Below are 7,648 nucleotides of genomic sequence, written 5' to 3' on the forward strand. Positions count from 1 at the left end.
TTGTCCTTGTAAGTAACTTTGGTTTAGCACCTACCCACTACTGCATATTAAGTTCTTAGTTCTATATACTATTATGAAACTATAACTCCAAATCAGAGTATTTGCTCCCTATACACTGGCTTACTAAATTGATGATTGAAACTAAGTAAATGAGGATCACAAAGAGGCAGAGCAAAATATGACCTACAACTAAGGTGGAAGTCATTTATTAGTGCATGAGGAGTAGGTAAAGGTCATGCGGTGTGTACTCACCACATATTTTGTCTGAGCAATCCTGGCCTCATGTTCCGATGATTTCTTTGCAGAATCTAGGTAAATAAGCCTATAGAATACCAGATCCACAATCATCAGGTACCAGTGTTGCTCCCTATACATCAGAACATATATCTGTACAAATCAAGCAAATAAGTTACGAGATACCAACATTGTTCAAAGCACATGAGAAGTCGAGTTTATCCACTTGTCTAAGATAACACTAAACTAAAGGCAAAGGACCATTGTCAATTAAAATGCATAAATATATTGTTACCCGATGCAAGTTATCTACAAAGCTCATGAAATTATTGCGGATGAATTCAAAAGTGTCAATGCTATGGTTGACAGGACTTAGCGCAATTCGCTCAACCGCCTCAGGTTTTACTAAGAGTATTGTACTCACTATGTTACGAGTGAATAAAGGTGATTGCTGTAAGAACCACAACTAATAAACCGGTTAAGTAAGTGATTATATTGCCCGAAATAGATTCCAAAAAGTTAGAATGAGAATTTGAGAATTTAATTATGATTTTTGGACTCAGTAGGTCTTTCGGAGTCAGAAAATATATTTTCTGCAAAAAATTGTAAACCGGCAATTGAACTGGTTGAACTGGTTCAAGTCTGCCCGGTACCGCTGGTGCACGAAATGTGAATCACACTTTTCACAACTCGTACCACTAACCAGCAAGTGCACTGGGTCGTCCAAGTAATACTTTATGGTGTGCGAAATCGTGATCATTCTTTCCTTGGTAACGGTGCTAAGAACTTAATACGCACGTTCATAATATTAGCTCTTTGTCACAACTTCGCACAACTAACCAGCAAGTGCACTGGGTCGTCCAAGTAATAAACCTTACGTGAGTAAAGGTCGATGCCACGGAGAATGTCGGCTTGAAGTAAGCTATGGTCACCTTGTAAATCTCAGTCAGGCGGATTCAAATATATTAAGAGATTATAGTGTACTAAAAGATAATTAAAATAGGATAGAGATACTTATGTAATTCATTGGCGAGAATTTCAAATAAGCGTATAGAGATGCTTTCGTCCCTCTGAACCTCTGCTTTCCTGCTGTCTTCATCCAATCCTTCCTACTCCTTTCCATGGCAAGCTGTATGTTGGGCATCACCGTTGTCAATGGCTACTTCCCGTCCTCTCAGTGAAAATAGTCCAAGATGCTCTGTCACGGCATGGCTATTCATTTGTCGATTCTCAATCATACTGGAATAGGATCCATTGATCCTTTTGCGTCTGTCACTACGCCCATCACTCGCGAGTTTGAAGCTCGTCACAGCCATCCCTTCCCAGATCCTACTCGGAATACCACAGACAAGGTTTAGACTTTCCGGATCTCAGGAATGGCCATCCATGGGTTCTAACTTATACCACGAAGACACTAATAACTCAGACTCGGTCCCCTGTATTAGATATCCAAGAGATATCCATTCAATCAAAGGTAGAACGGAAGTGGTTGTCAGGCACGCGTTCATAAGTTGAGAATGATGATGACTGTCATGATCATCACATCCATCATATTGAAGTGCGAATGAATATCTTAGAAGCGGAATAAGTTGAATTGAATAGAAAAACAGTAGTACTTTACATTAATCTTTGAGGAACAGCAGGGCTCCACACCTTAATCTATGGTGTGTAAAAACTCTACCGTTGAAAATACATAAGTGATAAAGGTGCAGGCATGACCGATTGGCCAGCCCCCAAACGTGATCTAAAGATGAAACTAAAGATGTAAATACAATAGTAAAAAGTCCTATTTATACTAAACTAGTTACTAGGGTTTACAGAGATAAGTAAATGATGCAGAAATCCACTTCCGGGGCCCACTTGGTGTGTGCTTGGGCTGAGCATGAAACTTTTACGTGGAGAGGTCATTCTTGGAGTTGAACGCCAGTTTGTAGCCTGTTTCTGGCGTTGAACTTCCCTTTGCAACCTGTTTCTGGCGTTTGACTCCAGTGCAGCATGGAACTGGCGTTGAACGCCAGTTTACGTCATCTAAACTCGGACAAAGTATGGACTATTATATATTGCTGGAAAGTCCTGGATGTCTACTTTTCAACGCAATTAAGAGCGCATCATTTGGAGTTCTGTAGCTCCAGAAAATCCGCTTTGAGTGTAGGGAGGTCAGAATCCAACAGCATCTACGGTCCTTCTTTAACCTCTGAATCTGATTTTTGCTCAAGTCCCTCAATTTCAGCCAGAAAATACCTGAAATCACAGAAAAGCACACAAACTCATAGTAAAGTCCAGAAATATGAATTTTATTTAAAAACTAATAAAAATATATTAAAAACTAACTAAATTATACTGAAAACTATGTAAAAACAAGGCCAAAAAGCGTATAAATTATCCACTCATCACAATACCAAACTTAAATTGTTGCTTGTCCCCAAGCAACTAAAAATCAAATAGGATAAAAAGAATAGAATATACTATAAATTCCAAAATATCAATGAAACTTAGCTCCAATCAGATGAGCGGGACTTGTAGCTTTTTGCCTCTTGAATAGTTTTGGCATCTCACTTTATCCATTGAGGTTCAGAATGATTGGCATCTATAGGAACTCAGAGTTCAGATAGTGTTATTGATTCTCCTAGTTCAGTATACTGATTCTTGAACACAGCTACTTTATGAGTCTTGGCCGTGGCCCTAAGCACTTTGTTTTCCAGTATTACCACCGGATATATAAATGCTACAGATACATAACTGGGTGAACCTTTTCAGATTGTGACTTAGCTTTGCTAAAGTCCCCAATTAGAGGTGTCCAGGGTTCTTAAGCACACTCTGTTTTTGCTTTGGACCTTGACTTTAACTGCTCAGTCTCAAGTTTTCACTTGACACCTTCACGCCACAAGCACATGGTTAGGGACAGCTTGGTTTAGCCGCTTAGGCCAGGATTTTATTCCTTTAGGCCCTCCTATCCACTGATGCTCAAGGCCTTGGATCCTTTTTTTATTACCCTTGCCTTTTGGTTTTAAGGGCTATTGGCTTTTTGCTCTTGCCTTTTGGTTTAAAGAGCTTTTGGCTTTTTCTGCTAGCTTTTTCTTTTTGTTTTTTCTCTTTTTTTTTCTGCAAGCTTTTGTATTCACTGCTTTTTCTTGCTTCAAGAATCATTTTTATGATTTTTCAGATTATCAAATAACATTTCTCCTTTTTCCTTATTCTTTAAGAGCCAACATATTTAACATTCACTAAACATCAACTTCAAAAGACATGCACTGTTCAAGCATTCATTCAGAAAACAAAAAGTATTGTCACCACATCAAAATAATTAAACTAGTTTCAAGGATGAATTCGAAACCATGTACTTCTTGTTCTTTTGTAATTAAAACAGTTTTCATTTAAGAGAGGTGATGGATTCATATTCATAACTTTAAGGCATAGACACTTAGACACTAGTGATCATATAGTAAAGACACAAACATAAATAAAACATAAAGCTCCAAAATCGAAAAACAGGAAAATAAATAGACAAGGAGATTAAGGAATGAGTCCACCTTAGTGAGGGTGGCGTCTTCCTCTTCTTGAAGAACCAATGGTGCTTTTGAGCTCCTCTATGTCTCTTTCTTGTCTTTGTTGCTCCTCCCTCATAGCTCTTTGATCTTCTCTAATTTCATGGAGGATGATGGAGTGCTCTTGGTGCTCCACCCTTAGTTGTCCCATGTTGGAACTTAATTCTTCTAGGGAAGTGTTGATTTGCTCCCAATAATTCTGTGGAGGAAAGTGCATCCCCTAAGGCATCTCAGGGATTTCATGGTGAGGAATTTCTTCATGCTCATGATCTCTTGTTTGCTCCATCCTTTTCTTAGTGATGGGCTTGTCCTCTTCAATGAGAATGTCTCTGGCCTTAGGTGCCCTAGATGGTTATGAAAAAACAAAAAGCAATGCTTTTACCACACCAAACTTAGAAGGTTTGCTCGTCCCCGAGCAAAAGAAGAAAGAAGTGAGTAGAAGAAGAAGAAAATGGAAGAGATGGAGGTATGTGAATGGTTCGGTCAAGGGGGTTTAGGTGGTTATGATGTGTGAAAAGGAAGGAGTGATGGTTTGAATTTAAGTGGGTGGGTGTAGGTGGGTTGTATGATGGTTTTGGAGGAGTAATGGAGGTGATTGGTGGAGGTTAATTGAGGAAGAGTGTTATGAAAAAGTGTGAAGATAAGAGAAAAAGTGGGTGGGGATCCTGTGGGGTCCACAGATCCTGAGGTGTTTGAGGATTTCTCATCCCTGCACCTTTTAAACGTGTAAAACGCCCTATATATGCAATCCTGGCATTTAACGCCAGACTGCAGCATGTTTTTGGCGTTAAACGCCACTTCCTTACTTGTTTTGGGCGTTCAACGCCAGTCTATAGCATGTTTCTGGCGTTGAACGCCAGTATGGTGCATGTTTCTGGCGTTAAACGCCAGTCAGATGCTTGTTTCTGGCGTTTAATGCCAGCTTTCCTCTGGGTGCAATCTTGGCGTTTAAACGCCAGACTGCTGCTTGTTTCTGGCGTTTAACGCCAGTTTCATGCTCTGTTCTGGCATTAAACGCTAGCCAGATGCTCCTTACTGGCGTTTAAACGCCAGTAAGCCCTTCTTCCAGGGTGTGCTGTTTTCAATGCTGTTTTTCATTCTGTTTGCTATTTTTTAGTAGTTTTTGTGACTCCACATGATCATCAACCTAATAAAACATGAAATAACAAAGAGAAAATAAAATAAAAATGATTAAATAACATTGGGTTGCCTCCCAACAAGTGCTTCTTTAATGTCAATAGCTTGACAATGAGCTCTCATGGAGCCTCACAGATAATCAGAGCAAGGTTGGGACCTCCCAACACCAAACTTAGAGTTTGGTTATGGGGGTTCAACACCAAACTTAGAGTTTGGTTGTGGCCTCCCAACACCAAACTTAGAGTTTGACTGTGGGGGCTTTGGTTGATTCTGCAGTGAGAGAAGCTTTTCATGCTTCCTCTCCATGGTTACAGAAGGAGATCCTTGAGTTTTAAACACAAGGTAGTCCTCATTCAGTTGAAGGACCAACTCTCCTCTGTCCACATCAATCACAGCTCTTGCTGTGGCTAGGAAGGGTCTTCCAAGGATGATGGATTCATCCTCATCTTTCCCAGTGTCTAGGATTATGAAATCAGCAGGGATGTAAAGGTCTTCAACCTTTACTAACACGTCCTCTACTAGTCCATAAGCCTGTTTTCTTGAGTTGTCTGCCATCTCTAATGAGATTCTGGCAGCTTGCACCTCAAAGATTCCCAGTTTCTCTATTACAGAGAGGGGCATAAGGTTTATCCCTGATCCAAGGTCACATAGAGCCTTCTCAAAGGTCATGGTGCCTATGGTACAAGGTATTAAGAACTTTCCAGGATCTGTTTCTTCTAAGGCAATCTCAGTTGATCCAGATCACTCAGTTTATTGGTGAGTAAGGGAGGTTCATCTTCCCAAGTCTCATTACCAAATAATTTGACATTCAGCTTCATGATTGCACCAAGGTACTTGTCAACTTGCTCTTTAGTAACATCTTCATTCTCTTCAGAAGAATAATATTCATCAGAGCTCATGAATGGCATAAGGAGGTTTAATGGATGCTCTATGGTCTCCAAATGAGCCTCATAGTCCTTTGGTTCCTTAGAGGGAAACTCCTTATTGATATCTGGACGTCCCAAGAGGTCTTCCTCACTAGGATTCACGTCCTCCTCCTCCCTTGTAGGTTCGGCCATGGTGATTAAATCTATGGCTTTGCACTCTCTCTTTGGATTTTCTTCTGTTTTGCTTGGGAGAGTACTAGGAGGAGTTTCAGTGACTCTTTTACTCAGCTGGCCTACTTGTGCCTCCAAATTTTTAATGGAGGACCTTGTTTCATTCATGAAACTTATAGTGGCCTTAGATAGATCAGAGACTATATTTGCTAAGCTAGATGGATTCTGCTCAGAATTCTCTGTCTGTTGCTGAGTGGATGATAGAAAAGGCTTGCTATTGCTAAACCTATTCCTTCCACCATTACTAAAGCCTTCTTGAGGCTTTTGTTGATCCTTCCATGAGAGATTTGGATGATTTCTCCATGAAGGATTATAGGTGTTTCCATAGGGTTCACCCATGTAATTCACCTCTGCTATTGCAAGGTTCTCAAGATCATAAGCTTCTTCTTCAGAAGATGCCTCTTGAGAACTATTGGATGCAGCATGCATTCCATTCAGACTCTGAGAGATCATATTGACTTGCTGAGTTAATATTTTATTCTGAGCCAATATGGCATTCAGAGTATCAATTTCAAGAACTCCCTTCCTCATAGGCATCCCATTATTCACAGGATTCCTTTCAGAAGTGTACATGAACTGGTTATTTGCAACCATGTCAATGAGTTCTTGAGCTTCTGTAGGCATTTTCTTTAGGTGAATGGATCCACCTGCAGAATGGTCCAGTGACATCTTTGATAGCTCAGACAGACCATCATAGAATATATCCAGGATGGTCCATTCTGAAAGCATGTCAGAAGGACACTTTTTGGTCAGTTGCTTATATCTCTCCCAAGCTTCATAAAGGGATTCACCTTCTTTCTGTCTAAAGGTTTGAACATCCACTCTAAGCTTACTAAGCTTTTGAGGAGGAAAGAACTTGGCTAAGAAAGTCGTGACCAGCTTATCCCAAGAGTTCAGGCTATCTTTAGGTTGAGAGTCCAACCATATTCTAGCTCTATCTCTTACAGCAAACGAGAAAAGCATGAGCCTGTAGACTTCAGGATCAACCCCATTGGTCTTAACAGTATCACAGATCTGCAAGAACTCAGTTAAAAACTGAAAAAGATCATCAGATGGAAGTCCATGAAACTTGAAGTTCTATTGTATCAGAGAAACTAATTGAGGTTTAAGCTCAAAATTGTTTGCTCCAATGGCAGGGATTAAGATGCTTCTTCCATGTAAATTGGAATTAGGTGCAGTGAAGTCACCAAGCATCCTCCTTGCGTTGTTATTATTTTCGGCCATATCTTCTTCTTTTTCGAAAATTTTTGTCAGATTTTCTCCAGAGAGTTGTGCTTTCGCTTCCCTTAGCTTCCTCTTCAGAGTCCTTTCAGGTTCAGGATCAGCTTCAACAAGAATGTCCTTATCCTTGTTCCTTCTCATATGAAAAAGAAGAGAACAGAAAATAATAGGGATCCTCTTTGTCACAGTAGAGAGGTTCCTTTATGTGAGTAGAAGAAGAGAAGAATATAAGAAAGAGAAGAGGAAAAATTCGAACTCAGAGAGGGAGATGGGGTTCGAATTTTGGGTGGAAGAGAAGTGTTAGTAGATGAATAAATAAATAGAAGGAGATTAGAGATAAGAAAGGAATTTGAAAATTAAACAAAATAAAATAAGAATATTTTAAAATTAAATTTAAAATTCGAAAATTAAAAT

At 39.7% G+C, this 7,648-nt stretch overlaps 1 non-coding gene across 1 annotated transcript; it reads left to right on the forward strand.

Moving 5' to 3' along the window:
- The first annotated feature begins 6,736 nt into the window (after window positions 1-6,736).
- Window positions 6,737-6,844, forward strand: LOC148581329 (small nucleolar RNA R71). Its single transcript, XR_015895952.1, has one exon. It is a non-coding gene; the product is annotated as a small nucleolar RNA R71 (small nucleolar RNA).
- The last annotated feature ends 804 nt before the right edge of the window (window positions 6,845-7,648 follow it).

Source organism: Arachis ipaensis, chromosome B10 (assembly GCF_059453495.1).
Source record: "Arachis ipaensis isolate K30076 ecotype BB chromosome B10, ASM5945349v1, whole genome shotgun sequence".
Taxonomy (NCBI): Eukaryota; Viridiplantae; Streptophyta; class Magnoliopsida; order Fabales; family Fabaceae; genus Arachis; species Arachis ipaensis.